This window comes from Eriocheir sinensis, chromosome 54, assembly GCF_024679095.1.
Source record: "Eriocheir sinensis breed Jianghai 21 chromosome 54, ASM2467909v1, whole genome shotgun sequence".
Lineage (NCBI taxonomy): Eukaryota > Metazoa > Arthropoda > Malacostraca > Decapoda > Varunidae > Eriocheir > Eriocheir sinensis.
Genome location: NC_066562.1, coordinates 380875 through 405000, shown reverse-complemented (window position 1 = coordinate 405000; position 24126 = coordinate 380875). Strand labels below are relative to the sequence as shown.

Genomic DNA, 24126 nt, shown 5'->3' with positions numbered 1-24126 from the left:
GAGAGAGAGAGAGAGAGAGAGAGAGAGAGAGAGAGAGAGAGAGAGAGAGAGAGAGAGAGAGAGAGAGAGAGAGCAGAGGCAAAAACAAAGACAACAAGAACAACAAAAAAAGAAGAAAAAAAAGTCGCTAGACGTTACTCCGAAGAAAAGCTGAAAGAACGAGAGGCCAAAAGAAAGGTCAATATCGGAGGTCAATTTGGGAGGTCACTTTCGGAGGTCAATTTCGGGTGGGGTGGGCGGCTTGATACTCTCGTCTCGTTTAGGTATGCAGTGACTTTTTTTCGTTCTATTTCTTTTTTAGAGGACAGGAGGCAGCTCAAGGGACGACAAAACAAATATTAAGGAAGGTCGGAGCTGTCTGGTGCGTCATAAATAATTGTGTTAGATTTAAAAGGAAATGCGAATGTCAAGTTATTTTCATGTACACTTTGTTTTTCGAATGTTCCTCTTTTTATCTGTTTCGATAGGTTTTGGTGTGTGTGTGTGTGTGTGTGTGTGTGTGTGTGTGTGTGTGTGTGTGTGTGTGTGTGTGTGTGTGTGTGTGTGTGTGTGTGTGTGTGGGTGTAGGTGTGGGTGTGGGTGGATGTGTGTGTGTGTGTGTGTGTGTGTGTGTGTGTGTGTGTGTGTGTGTGTGTGTGTGTGTGTGTGTGTGTGTGTGTGTGTGTGTGTGTGTGTGTGTGTGGGTGGGTGTGGTGTGTGGGTGTGGGATGTGTGTGTGTGTGTGTGTGTGTGTGGGTGTGTGTGTGTGTGTGTGTGTGTGTGTGTGTGTGTGTGTGTGTGTGTGTGTGTGTGTGTGTGGAATCTAGGTAGTTTTCTCGAAATCAGTTGCTCGAAAGTAAATTCCTCGAAATCAATTGCTCGAAAAATAATTTATCGAGCTCTCAATTTTTTTTTTTTTTTACAACTAAGGAGACAGTTCAAGGGCGTAATGAAAAAACAAGCCCGCTACTTACTGATCCTGAATAGAGGTCAAAGGAGTGGCCAAAAAGAGAGGTCAATTTCGGGAGGAGAGGTGTCCCGATACCCTCCTTTTGAGAGAGTTCAAGTCATAGGCAGGAGGAAATATAGATGAAGGAAGATTGTTCCAAAGTTTACCAGCGTGAGAGATGAAAGAGTGAAGATGCTGGTTGACTCTTGCATAAGGGGTTTGGACAGTATAGGGATGAGCATGAGTAGCAAGTCTTGTGCAGCGGGGCCGCGGGAGGGGGGGAGGCATGGAGTTAGCAAGTTCAGAAGAGCAGTCAGCATGAAAATATCGATAGAAGATAGAAAGAGAGGCAACATGGCGGCGGAATTTAAGAGGTAGAAGACTATCAGTATGAGGAGGAGAGCTGTTGAGGCGAAGAGCCTTTGACTCCACTCTGTCAAGGAGAGCTGTGTGAGTGGAGCCCCCCCACACATGAGATGCATACTCCATACGAGGGCGGACAAGGCTCCTGTAAATGGATAGCAACTGTGCGGGGGAGAAGAAGAACTGGCGGAGACGGTACAGAACGCCCAGCCTCGAGGAAGCTGATTTAATAAGAGATGAGATATGAAATTTCCAGTTGAAATTTTGAGTTAAGGATAGATCGAGGATGTTTAGTATTAAAAGAAGGTGATAGCTGAGTGTTGTCAAAGAATAGGGGATAGTTGTTTGGAAGATTGTGTCGAGTGGATAGGTGGAGAAACTGTATTTTTGAGGCGTTGAAGGACACCAGGTTCCTCTTGCCCCAATCGGAAATAATAGTAAGGTCTGAGGCTAAGCGTTCTGTTGCCTCCAGCCTTGAATCGTTAAGTTCCTGTAGGGTGGGTCTTCTATTAAAAAAAGTTGAGTAATGCATAGTGGAATCATCGGCGTAAGAATGGATAGGACAGTTCGTTTTGGAAAGAAGATCATCAATGAACAACAGAAAGAAAGTGGGAGATAGGACAGAACCCTGTGGGACACCACTGTTAATAGGTTTAGGGGAAGAACAGTGACCGTCTACCACGGCAGAAATAGAACGGTCAGAAAGGAAACTGGAGATAAAGGTACAGAGAGAAGGATAGAAACCGTAGGAGGGTAGTTTAGAAAGCAAAGATTTGTGCCAGACCCCATCAAAAGCTTTTGATTGTCCATCTCAATAGCAAAGGTTTCACCGAAACGGCTAAGAGAGGATGATCACCAGTAGAACGCCCCTTGCGAAACCCATACTGGTGATCAGATAGAAGGTCAGAAGTGGAAAGGTGCTTTTGAATCTTACGGTTAAGGATTGACTCAAAAGCTTTAGATAGACAAGAAAGTAAAGCTATAGGACGGTAATTTGAGGGATTGGAGCGGTCACCCTTCTTAGGCACAGGCTGTTTGAAGGCATACTTCCAGCAGGAAGGAAATGTAGATGTTGACAGGCAGAGGCGAAAGAATTTGACCAGGCAGGGTGACAGCACGGAGGCACAGTTTTTAAGGACAATAGGAGGCACTCCATCAGGTCCATAAGCCTTCTGAGGATTGAGGCCAGAGAGGGCATAGAAAACATCATTTTGAAGAATCTTTATAACAGGCATAAAAGAGTCAGAGGGGGGAAGAGTAGGAGGAATATTCCCAGAATCGTCCAGAGTGGAGTTTTTAGAAAAAGTTTGAGAGAAGAGTTCAGCCTTAGAGATAGATGAGACGGCAGTGTTGCCGTCAGGACTGAGGAGTGGAGGGAAAGATGAAGAAGTAAAGTTAGGGGAGATGTTTTTGGCTAGATGCCAGAAGTCACGGGAAGAGTTAGAGAAAGCAAGGTTTTGGCATTTTCTATTGATGAAAGAGTTTTTGGTTAGTCGGAGAATAGATTTGGCACGATTCCGGGCAGAAATGTAAAGTTCATAGTCAGCATTAGTTCGAAGGCTCTGGTACCTTTTGTGAGCTGCCTCTCTATCATTGACAGCACGAGAACAAGCGTGATTAAACCAAGGCTTTTTAGCGTGAGGAATAGAGAAAGTACGTGGAATGTGTGCCTCCATTCCAGAGACAGTCACCTCTGTGATGCGCTGCTCGAAAGGCAGATTGCTCGAAAATAGTGGTTGAATGGAGAATATTAAAAAAAAAGTAGATAAAAGAAAACACATACCTGTACCCAATGTTATGGAAACATTTGAATTTCTAGTTGAAAATTATTTTTTTTCCAGATGAATTTGAAGGAGTAGTGGAATATTTTGAAGACACGTTTATTGGGCGGCCGTATAGACGCAGGCGTAGACGTGCTCCTTTGTTTAAACATGAAATGTGGAACTGTTTCGATAATGTTGTAGAAGGAATGTCGAAAACAAACAATGCAGTTGAAGGGTGGCACAATAGTTTTGAACATCAAATAAGTGCTCGTCATCCGTTTATTTGGAAGTTTATAGATGGACTAAAGAAAGAACAAAATTTACAAGAATTGCAAATAGAGCAACATGTGGGAGGAGTGAGTACAGCTGGGGCAGAAAAAACTACCGTGACTGTGCAATGCGATTAAAGAATATTGTATCATACAATGACGAGACAAGCAATGTAGAAGAATATTTATGAAGTGTTCCAAACAACATTTCATACTAATAGAGTAAACATTGGCAATAATACATTTTTTTAAGTATAAAGAACAAAAAAAATCATAAAAATGTACCCCTTCTTATTTTAAACTATGACGAAACAAACACTGTAGAAGAATATTTAAGTTCTTAATTTTATCTGTTAATTTTACTATAATAAAGTTTTGTTTCTTTTATCTCATTTTTTTAATATTCTCCATTCAACCACTATTTTCGAGCAATCTGCCTTTCGAGCAATTGAGAGTTCGAGAAATTATTTTTCGAGCAATTGATTTCGAGAAATTTACCGGGACCCGCGTGTGTGTGTGTCTGTGTGTGTTCATAGCAGTGGGAGGAGCTCAACTGCAACATAAAGAAATAAGCCCGCTGTAAAACACACAGAAACACTAAGTAATCAAGTAAACACCTCGGAAAGTGAAGGCATTAACTTTAAATTATTCGTGGAATCAGGTAAGTTTCATGACGCACGACGCGATAACACATTACTACGTCAGCAGAGAATAACACTAACTGAAGAGGTGTCTTGATACTCCCGTCCTCAAAGTGTTTAAGTCGTAGGAAGGGAGAAATACAGACGAAGGAAGACTGTTCTTGTCTCTCCTTGTAATGGAAGCGTTAGTTCAAAGTCTGGAGGTGTGGAAGTAAATGAGTAAGTCGTAACAGAGGAGCGAGAGTTATAGGGAAAGGTGTGCGGACGTGTGTGCAGGCCGTACCCATGGGGAGGGGGGTTGGGGGGGCTGAATAACCCCCATCTGCTAAAAGGTTCACTCTCCAAGAAAGGCAAAACGAAAAACTGGGACTTATCTGTTGAATTTCTGGAGAATTTTGGATTTTGAAGACTTTTCTTGTCACTCTTATTCCATCAACTGCCTATAAATAGCTAAAGAAAACGTCAGGGAAAAGCACCCAACTTTTTCAGCTTTTCAAAACCACGAACTTCACATCTGATTCGGCAGACTTGGCTCCACATTCACCCCTCCTCACGTGGCGACAAAGGTCCACATTAAATGGAAAAAGACCCCCCTTTTACAGCTCTGGGTACGGACGGCCCTGGTGAGCGTATGTCTGTCTGTGTGTGTGTGTGTGTGTGTGTGTGTGTGTGTGTGTGTGTGTGTGTGCTTCACCCTGGTGTGATGGAAGCGCCTAACTCCGGCACAGCGCCATGGTTCCTCCACACACCTGACGAAAATGCAAAACTGATGAGAAAGATTGAGTGCAGATGTGACTACGCTGACGTGAGTAGAGCAACACAGCAATTACCAGCGTCACACCTGCCCAACACCTGTGGCTAATCTGGCTGCTCTTTGGTGAGGCTGGGGGGGGGGGGGAGAGAGAGAGAGATAGAGGGATAGAGATAGAGATAGAGATAGACAGATAGATAGATAGATAGAGAGAGAGAGAGAGAGAGAGAGAGAGAGAGAGAGAGAGAGAGAGAGAGAGAGAGAGAGAGAGAGAGAGAGAGAGAGAGAGAGAGAGAGAGAGAGAGAGAGAGAGAGAGAGAGAGAGAGAGAGAGAGAGAGAGAGAGAGAGAGAGAGAGAGAGAGAGAGTAGATTAGTAGAATAATGTTTCTCTCATTCCTTAATCTTATGTAATGTGAGTTAGCGAGTGGTCAGACCATGGGAGTCACACACACACACACACACACACACACACACACACACACACACACACACACACACACACACACAAGAATCAGAATATCAACTAAATAAATCAAATCTCTTTAAACACACACACACACACACACACACACACACACACACACACACACACACACACACACACACACACACACACAGAAGAATATCAACGAAATAAATCTCTTCAACACACACACACACACACACACACACACACACACACACACACACACACACACAAGAATCAGAATATCAACGAAATAAATTAAATCTCTTTAAACACACACACACACACACACACACACACACACACACACACACACACACACACACACACACACACAAGAATCAGAATATCAACGAAATAAATCTTTTTAACACACACACACACACACACACACACACACACACACACACACACACACACACACACACACACACACACAAGAATCAGAATACAAACACACACACACACACACACACACACACACACACACACACACACACACACACACACACACACACACACACACACACACACACACACACACACACACACACACACACAACAAACACAATAAAAACGAAAAAAAAAAAATCTCTATAAACACACACACACACACACACACACACACACACACACACACACACACACACACACACACACACACACACACACACACACAAGAATCAGAATATCAACGAAATAAATCAAATCTCTTTAACACACACACACACACACACACACACACACACACACACACACACACACACACACACACACACACACACACACACACACACACACACAAGAATCAGAATATCAACGAAATAAATCAAATCTCTTTAAGCACACACACACACACACACACACACACACACACACACACACACACACACACACACACACACACACACACACACAAGAATCAGAATATCAACGAAATAAATTAAATCTCTTTAAACACACACACACACACACGAGACATCGAAGGAACAACATGTCGGCCGCTCCGCTCCTGTCCCACTCCCTGTGCCGCGATCAGCTGGTCGCCTGTTGTTGTTGTGTTTACATGGGGTCTGGAAGGGATGTAAGTGTCGGTTCCCGTCTCCAATAGTGAATTCCAGAGAGATGAGCAGAGGAGGAGCAGTTAACGTGGTCAACACCGTTACGAGGTGCAGAAGGAAGGTACGGAAGCAGTGATGAAGAAACTGAACAAAATAGGGCATTCTCTGGCTTCGCCAGCCGAGAGACAACTATTTACAAACGAATGTTGATGCTGGAAAGAAAACTGGATAAGTGGATTGTAATGATAAAGAACAGAGAGATGGAGGAATCCCAAAATAGGGAATTCCATAGAGACCTTAAAGCTAGGGTTCGTGGATTGGAGGAACGGGAGAAGCAACTGATCAAAGAGAATGAAGAGTTGAAGGGAAAAGTGGCAGAGTATGAAAAGTCGAAAGATGGACTGGGGGAGGTTATAAAGGAAAATGAATGTTTAAAGAAATTAGTCACCCAGGAGGAGAAAAGAGTCACGGAGGAGGTATTGGGTGAAATGAAGACCTGGAAAGTGGAGAGTGAGAAAGCAAACGTGAATCTTAGAGAGGTAATCGAGCAACAAATGAAAGAAGATAAGGAAGATGTAGAAAAGGAAGTGGTTAAGATAATAAAGAAAAATGAAGGACTAGCCAGGGAAGTTGGAGACAAGAAGAAGAGTGTGATTATACTGTGATAGTATTCGGTTTGAATGAAAAGACGATCACATATAAGCCTAAAAGAGATAAAGAGGAATTGAAATCAATTAAAGACCTACTAAATAATTTAAATGATGACGAGCGACAAAGTATTGAGGAAGAGGTGGAGGAAATCCACAGGATGGGTCCATACACAGAAGGAAAAACCAGGCCGATAAAAATAAAGTTAAGATCACAGATGGCGGCTGAGGATATTTTGTACAGAACAACTAAATTAAAGGAAACGGAAGATTGCAAGGATATATACATAAAGAAAAATAGAAATGAAGAAGAAAGAAGGAAATGGAACGAACTACTAGCAGAGGCGAAGGAGAAGAATAATGAAAGATCTGTGGAAGAAAAGGAGATATTTTTTTGGAAAATAGTAGGGGACCGAGTCAGAAAGTGGTACACAGGAGAGAGGATAAAGAAGAACGAAAGTTAGAAAAGATAGATAAGAGTAAATGTAGATGGATTAATAACTAGTAAATTGGAACTGCAAGATTTCATAAAGGAGAAAGAACCAATGATCGTATGCTTAACGGAAACCAAACTGAACGAAGCTATTAAATTAGAGATAAATAAAAACTATGATATATGGAGGAAAGATAGAATGGGCAAAGGGGGAGGTGGAGTGATGATAATGACCAAAAAGGAGTTAGCAGTGAAAGCGGTAGAATACGGAGAAGGTAAAGCTGAAATTGCGAAAGTAAATGTGGAAACCAAAAACAAGGAAAGGTTGACAATTATAACCGCATATGTACCACCTAGAACAAACTCTTGGTGTAAGGAAGAGCACGACACTATGATCAATGACACTATACGGAGTTTAAGCAAAATGCTTAAGGAAAACAAAAAAGTTATGCTAGTTGGTGACTTCAATTGTAAAGAGATTGACTGGGAGACATTTGAGAGTAATAGTGGAGATAACGCATGGGGAGATAGATTCCTAAGATTGATGATGGAGAATCTTATGATACAAAGAGTGAATGAACATACAAGATATAGAAGTGACGATGAACCGGCAAGACTGGACCTAGTACTAACAAAAGGAATATACATCAAGGATGAACTAAGGTATGGATGTCCACTGGGCAAGAGTGATCATGTAACCATAGAGATTGATACATAAGTGGAGGTTACTACAGAGGATGAATCTTACAAATCAAACAGGCTAAACTATATTAAGACAGACATGGAAAATCTTCGGAAGGTTTACGAGAAAGTGGAATGGGATGAGTTACTGAGAAAAAATAAAGTACAAGAAAAGTATGATATCTTTATGGAAGCCTATAACACTGGTGTCAAAAAATATGTACCCGTATACAGACCCAAAGTTAAGGGTAGGAAGGACTGGTTTAATGCCAAATGTGCAAACGCAAAAGAAAAAAGGGACAAAGCATGGAAAAGATTAAAAAGAAGGAAGAATCAAAGAAACAAAGAAGACTTCAGAATGGCGAGAAATGAATATGTGAAAATAAGGAAAGAAGAAGAAAAGGGATATGAGAAGGATAGTGTGGAAAAATGCAAAGAACAGCCTAAGTTGTTTTACAGATTTATAAATGGGAAGACTAAACCGAAAGAAACAATAGAAAGACTGAGAGACGGGAATGTGGAAGTCAATGACCCTAAAGGTATGGCAGAGTTATTAAATAGAAAATTCCAGCAAGACTTTACCAAAGAAACAATCTTTATTGAGCCACAAGGGAATAAAATAGAAGTTCATATGGAAGAGATTATGGTAAACAAAGAAGAGATCTATAAATTACTGGGATAACTAGAAGAGGGAAAAGCAGTAGGACCGGATGGAGTCTCTGGGTATATTTAAAAAAATGTAGAGATGAATTAATTGTTCCAATATACGACATCATAAGATGCTCAGTAGCAACAGGTACGGTGCCCAATGAGTGGAGAAGGGCTGAAGTGGTCCCCATATATAAAAGTGGAAGGAAAGATGAACCTTCAAACTACAGACCCATATCCCTGACAAGTGTTTTGTGCAAAATATGTGAGAAAATAATTAAGAAACAGTGGACTAAATTTCTAGAAGAGCATAAGTTAATTACCAGCAAACAATATGGATTTCAAAAGGGCCGATCATGTGTTACAAACTTACTCAGTTTTTACTCAAGAGTGACAGACAGAACACAGGAAAAGGATGGATGGGTTGATTGTATTTATCTAGATTTAAAAAAGGCCTTCGACAAAGTTCCACATACAAGACTATTATGGAAACTGGAAAATAAAGGAGGATTGAAAGGAAATATGAAAAAATGGATGGCAAGCTACCTAATGGGAAGGGTGATGAGATCTGTGGTCAAGGACATAAAATCAGAATGGAGAAATGGAGAAAGCGGAGTACCACAGGGTTCAGTATTAGCACCGATAATCTTCCTGGTATATGTAAATGACATGGCTGAAGGAGTTAATAGCTACATAAACCTATTTGCTGACGACGCTAAATTACAAAAACATATAAGAAACAAAGAAGATTGTGAAATATTGCAAGAAGACCTATACAAAATTTGGAAATGGAGTATGGATTGGGAGATGGAATTTAATGTGAAAAAATGTCATGTTATGGAAATGGGTAAAAGTGAAATAAGACCAATCTGGATATACAAAATGGGAAATGGTGAAACATTAAAAAAAGTGCATGAAGAGAGAGATCTGGGAGTAGTGATGATGGATGATAATCAACCAGAGTCATATAAATCGGATCTTTAGAGACACATATAACTTGGTGAGAAATATTGGAGTAGCATTTAACTACATGGACAAGGACATGATGACAAGGCTAATCACTACCATGATTAGACCAAAATTAGAATATGCAGAGGTAGTGTGGTCCCCCCATAAGAAGAAGCATATAAAGAAACTAGAAAGAATACAGAGGATGGCATCAAAAATGGTCCCAGAGTTGGAGGGATTAATATACGAGGAAAGATTAAAGGAAATGAACTTAACAACACTGAAACAAAGAAGAGAAAGGGGAGACCTAATCCAAATTTATAAATTATTAAACAAAATAGATGAAGTAGATAATGAAGAACTGTTACTAACAGAAGGAAACATAAGCAGAAATACAAGAGGACACAGTAAAAAATTGAGAAAGGGGAGATGCTTGAGAGACACAAAGAAGTATAGCTTCCCGCAAAGAAATGTAGAGGTTTGGAACAGTCTGAGCGAGGATATAGTAAGCTTTAAAGATAAGCTGGATAAATGCGGATACGGAGACGGGACCACACGAGCATAATGCCCAGGCCCTGTAAAACTACAACTAGGTAAATACACACACACAGGCACGTACACACCATTGGCAGGTAGTACCAGTGTTTTCCTACCTTACAAAGTGGTATTAGTTCAAACAAATATTAATGTAATTTGAGAATCACGTAATGATTTTCTTAGAACGTTTTTTCCTTTATCTGTGTGTTTCGATGTGTGTGTGTGTGTGTGTGTGTGTGTGTGTGTGTGTGTGTGTGTGTGTGTTACTGACCAGGAGCGCCGTAGGTGTGTCCAGGTACGAGGCAGGTGCGTGACTGACTGACGGAACCAGGTAAAGCAAGGTAATTATAACTGGCGCACAGGTGAACACACACAAACACACACACACACACGCACACACACACACACACACACACACACACACACACACACACACACACTGGCAGTAGCTACCCACAGATCAACGATAAAGAGTACTTGCGCATGTCGGGAGGGTACTTGCCGGCGATTACGACTTTTATGATTCCAACACGTGATTAGGCCGTGGTGAATTACACACACACACACACACACACACACACACACACACACACACACACACACACACACAAACACACACACACACACACATAGTAACAGAAAGGGAGTGTGAACGAGCAAGCGATATTGATATAGTACACACACACACAAACACACACACACACACACACACACATACACATAGTAACATAAATATGAGAGGGTATGAGAGCAAGCAAGCGAGATTGATATAGTATATATATATATATATATATATATATATATATATATATATATATATATATATATATATATATATATATATATATATATATATATATATATATATATATATATATATATATATATATCAGCTTCCTCGAGGCTGGGCGTTCTGTACCGTCTCCGCCAGTTTTTCCCCTGCACAGTTGCTGTCCATATACAGGGCCTTGTCCGCCCTCGTATGGAGTATGCATCTCATGTGTGGGGGCTCCACTCACACAGCTCTTCTGGACAGAGTGGAGGCAAAGGCTCTTGTCTCATCAGCTCTCCTCCTCATACTGATAGTCTTCTACCTCTTAAATTCCGCCAATGTTGCCTCTCTTTCTATCTTCTATCGATATTTCCACGCTGACTGCTCTTCTGAACTTGCTAACTGCATGCCTCCCCCTCCAGCCCCGCTGCACTCGACTTTCTACTCATGCTCATCCCTATACTGTCCAAACCCTTATGCAAGAGTTAACCAGCATCTTCACTCTTTCATCCCTCACGCTGGTAAACTCTGGAACAATCTTCCTTCATCTGTATTTCCTCCTGCCTACGACTTGAACTCTTTCAAGAGGAGGTATCAGACACCTCTCCTCCCGAAACTGACCTATCTTTCAGCCACCTCTTTGGATTCTTTTAGGAGCAGCAGTAGCAGGTTTTTTATTAATGTTTACTTTTTGTCCCTTGAGCTGTCTCCTTTGCTGTAAAAATATATATATATATATATATATATATATATATATATATATATATATATATATATATATATATATATATATATATATATATATATATATATATATATATATATATATATATATATATATATATATATATATATATATATATATATATATATATATATATATATATATATATATATATATATATATATATATATATATATATATATATATATATATTTCCATAGCAAACTGTCTTGTCCACTCATACGCCGACGACTCCACTCTGCATTATTCAACTTCTTTCAAAAGAAGCCATCCCAACAGGAAGTACACGACTCCAGAATGGAGGCTGCAGAACGCCTAACCTCAGACCTTGCTATCATTTCCAATTGGGGCAGAAGGAACCTTGTGTCCTTCAATGCCTCAAAAACTCAATTTCTCCACCTATCAACTCGACACAATTTTCCAAACACCTATCCCCTATTCCTCGACAACACTCAGCTGTCACTTTCTTCAACACTAGATATCCTCGGTCTATCCTTAACTCAAAATTTCAACTGGAAACTTCATATCTCCTCTTTCGCTAAATCAGCTTCCTCGAGGTTGGGCGTTCCTTATCGTCTCCACCAGTTCTTCTCCCCCGCACAGTTGCTATCCATATACAGGGGCCTTGTCCGCCCTCGTATGGAGTATGCATCTCACGTGTGGGGGGGCTCCACTCACACAGCTCTTCTGGACAGAGTGGAATGTAAGGCTCTTCGTCTCATCAGCTTTCCTCCTCCTACTGATAGTCTTCTACCTCTAAAATTCCGTCGCGATGTTGCCTCTCTTTCTATCTTCTATCGCTATTTCCACGCTGACTGTTCTTCTGAACACTTGCTGTGCCTCCCCCTCCCTGCATGGCCCCTGCATGACTTTCTACTCATGCTCATCCCTATCCAACCCCTTATGCAGGAGTTAGCAGCATCTTCACTCTTTCATCCCTCTCGCTGGTAAACTCTGGAACAATCTTCCTTCATCTGTATTTCCTCCTGCGTACGACTTGAACTCTTTCAAAGGTAGGGTATCAGGACATCTCTCCTCCCGAAATTGGCCTCTTTTTCGGCCACCTCTTTTGATTCTTTTTATAGGAGCAACGAGTAGCGGGCTTTTTTTTATTATTGTTTCCTTTTTTTGTGTGCCCTTGAGCTGTCTCCTTTGTTGTAAAAAAAAAATATATATATATATATATATATATATATATATATATATATATATATATATATATATATATATATATATATATATATATATATATTACATCAAAGGATACGGCTCAAGGGCAACAAAAAGGGTACAAAAAGAAAAAGCCCGCTACTCGCCGCTCCCACAAAAGTAAAAAGTAAAAAGTAGCCCTAAAGAGAGGTCAGTTTCGTGTGGAGAGGTGTCTTGATACACTTTTCTTGAAAGAGGTCAAGTCATAGCCAGAAGGAAATACAGACGAAGGAAGACTGTTCCAGAGTTTACCAGTGAAGGGGATGAAAGAATGGAGATGCTGGTTAACTTTTGCATAAGGGGTTTGGATAGTACAGAGATGAGCATGAATAGAAAGTCGTGTGCAGCGGGGCCGCGGGAGGAGGGGAGGCATGCAGTTAGCAAGTTCAGAAGAGAAGTCAGCATGATAATATCGATAGAAGATAGAAAGAGAGGGAACATGACGGCGGAATTTAAGAGGTAGAAGGTTGTCAGTAAGAGGAGGGGAGCTGATGAGACGAAGAGACTTTCCACAGTCCCGATTTCCTTTTCCTCCTTCGCTCATCGCCTCTCGTTTCACCTCCCTCCTCTACTTCCTCACTCCCTTACGTTCCTTCTTCTTCACCATCAGTCATCACCATCTTCACCTATCCCTCTACTTCAACAACCACCACGTCATAGCCACACTTCCCTCCGACTTTTAACAATAAATTTCCGTAGTATTAAAAACAAAATAGCCCAGCTACACCATCTAATCACCACACATAACCCCGACATACTAGTAGGGACTGAGACTTGGTTGACTCCTGACGTTGACAGTAGTGAGCTTTTCCCTCCCCCTTTTAGTATGACCGTTTTTCGTAAGGACTGCCCGACAGACCTCTGCAAAGGTGGCGGTGTTATCATCGCCACCAAGCCGGGTCTTTGTGTTAAGCATAGGCCTGACCTTGACCCAGACTGCGAAATCACCTGGGTCCAGTTACAAACCTTCAACTGTAAATCTCTTCTTATTGCTGCTTTCTACAGACCGCCTTCTACTAATTCAGGCTATTTACACAATCTTCAAATTTCTCTTTCACGCATACAGGCAGACAAACACATCTGGATCACGGGTGATTTCAACCTCCCGACATCGACAGGACTGCTATTTCCCCTTTTAATCCTCCCGATGCTGACGCCCCCAACCCCATTATTCCCCACACAAACAGACGCCAACTACATGCCATTCATTGACATCATTCATACATTTTCACTCTCACAAACAGTACTCCAGCCAACACGAACACATACTGTAACACGCCCCGCTGGCCACGGTGGCCCTTTGACCACAGCACACACACTTGACCTTTTTCTTACCAACAACATTCTTAACATAACAAACACTCAGGTTGTTCCAGGACTTAGTGACCATGACACGCTCATCGTTGACGCCGACCTCCGACCGATTAGACATAAACAGAGTCCCAGACAGATTTTCCTTTTTTCAAGAGCTGACTTAGACATGATCAAACAAGACCTAACTGCCTTCAGCACTGACTTTTTTGCGACAGACCCACACACAAGACTTCCTTCCATCAACTGGAACAACCTGAAACACGCCATACACGACTCTATGAACAGACACATACCACAAAAAAACACTTTCTAGTAGGTACACACTTCCGTTGTTTTCCAGGGATCTACGCAGACAACATCGCAAGAAACAAAGACTCTACAGACGCGCGCAGACATACAACACAACAGATAATTGGACCGCCTACAAAAACCACCAAAAGACATTTGCCAAAAACATAAAAGTAGCGGAACGCAAACACATAGCAACTTACCTCGCAGACAACGTAAGAAATAACAAAAGAAATTTTCTCAAATTCTTTAAGGCGCGCAAGCATGACACTAACACGATTACATCACTGAAAGACAACACTAACACATTAGTAACCAGCCCACAACACAAAGCACGAATACTCAACACACAGTTCCAATCGGTGTACTCACAAGAACACAACCTGACACCAAACATGCCACACAGCCCCTTCCCCCCCATAGCCCCCCTTGACATTACGACTAACGGAATACAGAAATTACTGGAAGGACTTGACACAACTAAATCCACAGGGCCCGACAACATTCCCGCCTTCATCCTTAAATCCTTTGCCCCCATCCTTGCCCCATCCTTCAGGCCATATTCACCAAGTCCCTATCATCCACTTCATTACCCTCTGACTGGCTTTTGGCGAATATTAATCCTTTATTCAAGACAGGTGACCGGACTGACCCAGCCAATTATCGCCCAATCTCACTAACATCGATTCCATGTAAAATTTTCGAAAACAACACGGCTTTCGACCCAAACGCTCATGTGAGTCGCAACTCATTACTACATATCACGACATTACGAGGCTACTTGACCGATGTGACATTAAACAAGTTGACACTATTGTTTTAGATTTTGCCAAAGCCTTCGACAAAGTCCCTCACAAAAGACTGACATGGGGGCTCCCGTGGTCCCGTGGTAGAGTCTCGGCCTTGCGCTTCGGCGGGTTGCTAGGGCGTGGGTTCGAGACCTATCCCGTGCCATGGGGGTGGAAAGGTGGGCTCTTTCCGACACCCTCAGCCCCGCTGTTGGGCCTCCTCCTTGAAAGAATTGGGTATATCTCTACCAGCCGCCTTCCTCCATTGAGGTATATCCCCAACGAAATACCAAAAAAAAATAAAAAAATAAAAAAAAAAGACTGACATTAAAATTGAAATACTACGGTATTTCAGGACCTATTCTTCACTGGATCACTGCATTTCTTACTAACAGGACTCAACGTGTTCTCCTTGACGGATCTTCATCTGACTCTGTCCCTGTTTCTTCAGGTCTCCCACAAGGCACCGTTCTAGGTCCCCTTCTTTTCCTCCTGTACATTAACGATCTTCCACTGTCAACACCTAACTCTTCTACTAGACTATTTGCCGACGAGAGTTTGCTGTTTTGAGCAGTAAAGACTACTGACGACTGCAGACTACTACAAAACGACTTGGATGCCCTCCAGCGGTGGGAGCGCACCTGGCAGATGCACTTCCGACCAGACAAATGCAAACTGTTAAGATTCACCAGAGCTCACAACCCCATCCATCACATTTACACTCTCCATGATTCAGAACTAAAATCAGTCCACACACACAAGTATCTTAGTGTCCATCTCTCCACTAACCTTAAGCTCAACACCCGCATAGACTACATCAGTGCCACAGCCAACCGAACTCCGGGTTTTCTGAGGAGGAATTTACATAACTGCACACCAGACATTAAACACATAGCTTACGACACACTTGTGAGACCAACACTTGAATACTGCTCCACGGTGTGGGATTCTTACACACACAGAAACATTGATAAGTTAGAACACATCAACACCAAGGCGGCTAGGCTCACTACAAATAATTACACTTGAACGCCTGGCATCACAACACGGATCAAACAACAGATTAACATGGAACCTCTTCACTTACGCAGACAAGCACACAGACTTACATTTATGTACAAGATCTCACATTGACATTGACCCACACACATACTTACACAACGCAAACAGTCAACGTACTCGTAACACACACATCCATAAATACCAAACATATCACACTAACACTGACGCATACAAGCACTCATACTTTCCACGCACCATACGTGACTGGAACAGCCTCCCTCATCAGCTTTTAGACTGCGGTGCAACAGACACATTCAGAAAACAAACACACACTCACTTGTCACCACAACACACCAACACTAACAATTACACTTGATTCACTTCCCTCCCCTGCTTACTCGGCTCCCCCGTCCCCCCAACAGCCAACACAAATATGCGTGTTATGCACCTGTACGGGTGCCCTGCGCATCATGTATCCAGATCCAGATCCAGAAGAGCCTGTGAGAGAGAGAGAGAGAGAGAGAGAGAGAGTAATAATAATAAATAAATAATAAATAAACTTTATTTCCACTAAAAAGTGGTTATTCTAAACATCTAAATATACATGGTAGGTTATACATATAAATATACATGGTGTATTATACATCTAAATATACATGATAGAATATACAGAAGGCAGTAAAGTAGATAATACATTCATGCAGAGGTCAACAGCTTCTTTTTAAGAATTGATTTTAATGTGGTCAGATTATGAGAGTCTTTTATTTCATTCGGTAATTGGTTCCATAATTTAGGACCTAATACATGAAAGGCTCTTGCACCTGTGTCGGTGTTGGTTCTCGGGACGTAGAGATTGTTTTGTTGTCTTGTTGTTGAGTCAGTCATATAGTTAACAGCTGGTAGCGAGAGGATGTGGTCTGGGTAATATTTTATTTTCTGCTTAAACACTTTTGTGATGAGGTTAAAGGTGATTAGGTCTTTGATTTTAAGCCATTGTAAATCTTTAAATAATGGAGTGACATGATTGTATTTCCTGGCTTTCCCATCTGCCACTTTTATCGCGAAGTTTTGTAGTTTTTGCACTTTGTTTATTAAAGTTGAGTTTGTTGTCCCCCATATTGTGAGAGAGAGAGAGAGAGAGAGAGAATCTAATTCCTTTTCATAGATATTCCGGCACACAGTACTGGCAGGTGTGTGGGGGAGGGGAAGGGGGAGGGGGGGAGGCAGGTATGAATAGTCAATGAATAAGCAGCAAAATGTTTAACGATTCCAATACGAAGTTAACCTTTAGGGAATTCAATACCGATGGGAGGAGGAGGGGGAGGAGGAGGAGGAGGATGGGGAGGAAACATGGAAACATGGAATGACAGGCAACATAAAGCCTATTGGCTCATTACGAGGTTGCCTGCTGTATAGCCGTGATCTTCCTGACAGTCACTTGGTGCCAGCAGAGCAGGTAGTATATTCAGTTCACTCCTGATGTCAGAAAGTGACGGTCGATGCGATTTTTGAAGGAGTTGATGGTTTCTGCACTTACTACTTCAGCAGGGAGGTCGTTCCAATGGCGTATGACTCGGTTAGAGGAGAAACTCCTACCAATGTTTGTGTTGCAATGCTTCGCTTGAATCGGCGGGCCGTTGTTTCTAGTTCTTGAGTTGGTCTGTAGCTCAAAGAGGTTGGAGTGGTCGACGTTACTGAAGTTCTTTAGGTACTTGAAGACCTGAATCATATCCCCCCGTAGGTCTGGAGCTGCCCTGTGTAAGTCACTCGACCTCTTGCCGTTTCCCTATGTTCTTGTGTTCTTATGTCTCTTCTCAGCGTGAAGAGGTCAAGTCGCCTGAGTCGTTCTTCATACGGCAGGGCTCTCAATGGTGGAATCATCTTCGTAGCGCGTCGCTGGATTCTTTCTAGTAATTCAATGTCTTTTCTCTAATTTGGGGACCAGAATTGTATCGCATACTCGAGGTGAGGTCTTACCATTGAGTTATATAAGGATAAAATTACTTTCGGCGTCTTAAATTCGAAGTTTCTTGATATAAACCCGAGCATAGTGTGTGGAGGAGGGGTGGAGGAGGGAGTGGAGGAGGAGGTTCAGAAGGAGGTTCAGGAGGAGGAGGAGGAGGAAAAGGAGGTTACATCATAAAATTTAGTAATAAAAATTATAAAAGGAGCATACGGATGCGAACCGTTGCTGCTGCTACTACTACCACTACTACTACTACTATTACTACTACTATTATATTGGGTTAATCGGTCACATCTTTACTTACCTCTCATTGGGCGGTCCGGGACAGACAGTTACATCTCGCACCTGTAATAAGGATATCGATAACATCTCTCTCTCTCTCTCTCTCTCTCTCTCTCTCTCTCTCTCTCTCTCTCTCTCTCTCTCTCTCTCTCTCTCTCTCTCTCTCTCTCTCTCTCTCTCTCTCTCTCTCTCTCTCTCTCTCTCTCTCTCTCTCTTTCTCTTTCTCTTTCTACGGTCAGGTCGGTCAAGATCGCGTGTGAACAGACCTCCATGTATACCAACACAAGTGTACACGGCCGCCCACACGTACACGAGCCACGCACACGCCTTCATCTCCTGTGGGTGGGAGGGGGAGAGGATGATGATGATGATGATGAGGAGGAGGAGGAGGAGGAGGAGAGTACTTTATGGTTTAATTGGTGTAGAGGACCACAAACACCTGTAATCAATGTGTGTGTGTGTGTGTGAGAGAGAGAGAGAGAGAGAGAGAGAGAGAGAGAGAGAGAGAGATTTGTGATTTGGCTGTGTTCCCAAGTGTTTCTACGTGGGTTTCAGAGTGTTTCGAGTGTGTTGTTGTGTTTCCGGTGTTTTTGCGAGTGATTTGGGGGTGCTGAACCTTGTGCTTATGCGTGAGTTACTGAGTGTTTCTCGTGTGTTTCGAGTGTGTTGTTGTGTTCTCGAGTGTTTTCGCGTGTGATTTGGGTGTTTCTACGTGAGTTTCTGAGTGTTTCTCGTGTGTTTCTCGTGTGTTGTTTACGAGTGTCTTGCGTTGTGCATGCCGACACCTCACCCTTTGAATTCCACTGAGGATTCAATCTGCTCCTCCTCACTACACTCTCTTTAAATCCCCTAGAGGATTAACCCTTCCTACCCCCCCTTCTCACTCACCTCACCTCACATATTGACCTGAGCCCCCCCTCGCTCACCTCACCTCACATCCTTTTTAACCCACCCCTTCACCCACCTCACCTCACCTCTTTCCTAATCCTCCTCTCAATCACCTCACCTCCTTTCGTAATCCCCCTCTTCACTCACCTCACCTCACATATTGACCCGAGCCCCCCCTCGCTCATCTCACCTCAACTCCTTTTTACCCACCCTTTCACCCACCTCACCTCACTTTCCTAACCCTCCACTCAATCACCTCACCTCCTTTCGTAATCCCCCTCTTCACTCACCTCACTCACCTCCTTTCATAATCCCCCTCTTCACTCACCTCACCTCACTTCCTACTCCTCCTCTCACTCAACTTACCTCCTTTCCTAAACCCCCTCTCACTCACCTCACCTCCTTTCCTAATCCCCTTCACTCTGTATTTTTATCTCTTTCATTTCAGGCAATCGTTAATCACTTTCAGCTAAGATGGCGCCTAAGAAGTGCAGTACTTGTTACGGTAGCTTCCCAGCTCACTTTTTTACTGGGCGTCCTGTTGTCTGTCGACTGTGTCTCTCCAGGCAGCATCTCGAGACAAGACTGCAGGAGCAAGAAGAGAAGATGGAAGCAGGTCAGAATAAATTAATAGAGCTTTCTCGCACTGTTGCCTCCTTACAGGAATTCATCCAGGCTAACGTTGCTGTGGTGCCAGACCCTTCTCCAACCGCCCCCTTGCCTTCAGCGGTACCGTCGAGACACCAGCGGACAACACCAAGCAGCGGGAGGGTGGTATAGGCACTGCCCATGATGGTTTCACCGTCGTGAATGGAGCAGCCAAACCAGCCAGACAAGCGATTTATCCTGTTCATTGCTTCAATAGGTTTTCCATTCTGGAGAAGGATGACGAGCAGGAGAGCACCTTCCTGGTGGGTGACTCCATGATTCGCCAGCAGGTCGTTGAGTTCTGCGGCAGAGTTCCTCGTCGAAGACGGAACTATTGCTATCCTGGTGCTGGGATCGATGATATAACTGCTGCTCTTGAGGAGATCTCCCCCAGGCTACTAATGATTCACTGTTTCTTATTCACACAGGTACGAACGACGTCACCACGACCCGGTCTGAGGAACAGCTGGACAAGTACCGTCGGCTCATCCAGCAGTATAAGTCTAAATCCCCTAACATTTTGATTTAAGGAGTTCTACCACGGACGTGGGCGGAGAGCAACTTCTTCAGCAAGGCCTACAGCCTCAACAACCGCTTACAGACTCATTGCAGAGAGCTTGACGTTGAGTTCTTCAACGCCTGGGACAATTTCTACGGACAAAGTGAACTCTTCCACAGGGACGGAATACACCTGTCCCCCATCGGTGCAACCAGATTCGGAAGGCTCCTAAACGACGCAGTACGTGACACCCGATCAAAAAACGACTCTCAGCCACGCCCCTCCACCCCGCCCGTGTAAATAGACGCCATGCATCGCAACAAACCCGTAACCGTGATCCCGCAAGTACCACCACCTCTATTACCAAGCCTCTAGATAACTTAAAAATCCTTAGTTTCAATGCGCGTAGCCTAAGAAACAAGTTTGATGAGCTGAGATGTCTTGCTCTAACAGAAAATATTGACATAATTGCTATAACCGAAACATTTATCGACACCACATATATTGATTTAAGTTCCGAATACAACAGAGATGGCTACAGACTCTTCAACAAAGATCGTGTAAACCGTAGAGGCGGTGGCGTCGCCCTTTTTGTCAAAAGCTATTTGCAACCCACTGACAAAACACCAGGAGACAGTAACGTTGAACATTTGTGCGTGCGAGTAAACATTGCAAAAGTCAATTTAGATATATCTGTCACCTACAGGCCTCCCGGGCAATCACTCGATGACGACCTTGAAATGTACAGCGTTTTAAGGCAGTCACTTAATAACAACGACTCACTGATATTAGAAGACTTTAACCTCCCCCATGTCGACTGGGCGACACTGTTAGGTACAGAAGGCGAGTCACATAGAATGATCGAATTTTTAGAAGAAAATTATCAAAGACAAATGGTTTCTGAACCAACTCTACAAAATAACATACTCGACCTTGTTATAACGTTCCAAGATAACCTAGTCAGTAATGTCACGGTAGGAGAACACCTCGGTTCTTGCGATCATAAATTAGTGCGCATCGACATTAGAGCTCAAACATCAGTGACAGAAAGTAAAGTAAAGGTGCCCAATTTCAAAAGAGCTAACTTAGTAGAAATCCGACAAAAACTAACAGAAATACAACTATGAGATGACGGCAACGTAGAGGAAGCCTGGCTAAGCTTTAAAAATCATTTACTCACTCAGCAGAACACATTCGTCCCCTTGTGCGAGAAGCGAAATAACACTAATAAAAGCCCACCTTGGTTTAACAGCGAAATTAAACACTCAGTCAAGGAAAGAAAACTGTCTTACAGGTTAAAGAAAGAACAAAGCACGCCCGAAAACATTAGACTTTATCATGATGCCAGGCGACGAGTAAAAAGATTAGTATATCAGGCAAAGCGTAGATATGAAGAAAATATTGCAGCCAACTGTAAAAATAATCCGAAATCCTTCTTCAGTTACATAAACAACAGAAAGGCGATCAGAAGTGGAATTGGACCTTTAACAAACAGCGACGGTGCACTAGTGACTGACAGCCAACACATTGCAAACCTCTTAAACAGTTACTTTTCCTCGGTGTTTCATACTAAGTCTTTCTCCCATTACCACCAGCACCGATACTAATGTAAATCTCGAGCATGCATTGACTAATTTTGAAATAACAACCGATGAAGTCATTAAAGCTCTCCAATCACTTAAAACAAATAAAGGTCACGGACCCGATAAAGTATATCCTATACTGCTCAAAGAAACAAAGAGCGAAATACCCTCCTCCCTCACAACCGTATTCAATATGTCCTTGCGACAAGGCATCGTCCCTTCAGATTGGAAAAAGGCTAACGTGACACCAATTAGGTAAGCTACTTGAGATCATTATTAGAGACAAAATTGTGAGTTACCTTGAAAGCCACTCATTAATTGGGGACTCACAATATGGCTTCCGTATCAAAAGATCCTGCCTATCAAACCTATTGACCTTTTATAACGATCTCTTCTCAGTTTATGACGTAACCAAATCAGTGGACGTAGTCTATCTTGATTTCCAGAAAGTGTTTGATAAAGTCCCACATCATAAATTACTTTATAAATTAAAGCAAATAGGTATTGACGGTCAAGTAAACCAATGGATCGCGAATTGGTTGAGCAACAGACAACAAAGAGTGGTGATTGACGGATTTAACTCGGAGTGGGCGCCGATCACTAGTGGCGTCCCTCAGGGCTCGGTTCTTGGCCCAGTGCTCTTCATTATTTACATCAACGATGTGGATGTTGGACTCAATAATCGCATTAGTAAATTTGCAGACGACACAAAGATTGGTAACTCGGTTCTCACTGACGAAGACAGGCAAAGTCTCCAAGAGGATTTGCACAAAATTTCAGCTTGGTCTGATAGATGGGAGATGCCCTTTAACGTAGACAAGTGCCAGGTCCTTCAAGCTGGAACAAGAAATAAGAAGTTCGATTACGAAATGCGCGGCGTTAAACTCACAAGCGTTCAATGGTTAAGGACTTGGGGGTCAAAATCGCGTCAAACCTCAAATTTTCACATCAATGTATCGATGCAGCAAATAAAGCGAACAGAATGTTGGGCTTCATTAAAGGAAGCTTTTTTATTCAGGAATAAAGATGTAATACTTCCGCTCTACAATAGTTTAGTCAGACCCCACTTGGAATATGCGGTACAGTTTTGGTCTCCCCACCATGCAAAGGACATTGCTAAATTAGAAGGTGTTCAGCGTCGGGCAACAAAAATGATCCCTTCCTTGCGCAACAAATATTACGAAGAAAGGCTTTCCACCCATAACATGTTCTCTCTTGAGAAACGCCGCCTCCGAGGAAAACTGATCGAATGTTTTAAAATACTTAATGGTTTCACGAATGTAGACAGAACAAAATTGTTTATGATCGATGACAGTTTGCGAACGAGGAACAATGGCACAAAACTCAAATGTAGACAAGTAAATTCAGACTGCACCAAATTTTTCTTCACCAACGTTGTAGTGGGAGAATGGAATAAGCTCCCACCTTCAGTGGTCCAGTGTAACACGATTGACTCCTTTAAAACAAGCTCGACCGTCACTTCCTTCAACTTGATATTAACTAAAGTAGAAAAGCAACGTTGTGGAGCCATCTGATTAGTGTAGATTCTCTTAAGTTTAAGGACAGACCACCTAGTCTGGACCATGGGGTCTGTGTGGTCTGGTTTTCGTTGTAAATCTTTATAAATCTCTGTCACACACACATACATACATACATACATACACACATACACACATACACACACAAAAAAAAAAAAATACACACAGAACATAGGTAGACTATATCTTTATTATCATTACTAAAGTATTTACACACTACGGTAAAAACTACATACTTTATACACAAGAGATACAGTAATATCAACACGAAAATAATACAACATACACATAAACACATACACAGTCATATACATAAACGCTTGAGGAAAATACTTAGTGACTAATCCACTACTAATATACAGACACAAGAACGTGCAAGTGTGAGGTATGTTAGCTTATCCATGAGCATCCGTTTTGTGACACAGGCCTTTTTCTTAAACATCCAGGACCCCAAACCCACACACATC

The 24126-nt window shown here is 42.4% G+C and overlaps 1 protein-coding gene across 1 annotated transcript in view; it reads right to left on the bottom strand.

Moving 5' to 3' along the window:
- Positions 1 to 10504, bottom strand: part of LOC126983493 (trypsin-1-like) — a 34151-nt gene extending 23647 nt beyond the window's left edge. The window contains exon 1 of the mRNA XM_050836236.1: positions 10409 to 10504. The gene's annotated coding sequence lies outside the window, so the exon portion shown is untranslated. The remainder of the gene's footprint in view (positions 1 to 10408) is intronic.
- Between the last annotated feature and the right edge of the window lie 13622 nt (positions 10505 to 24126).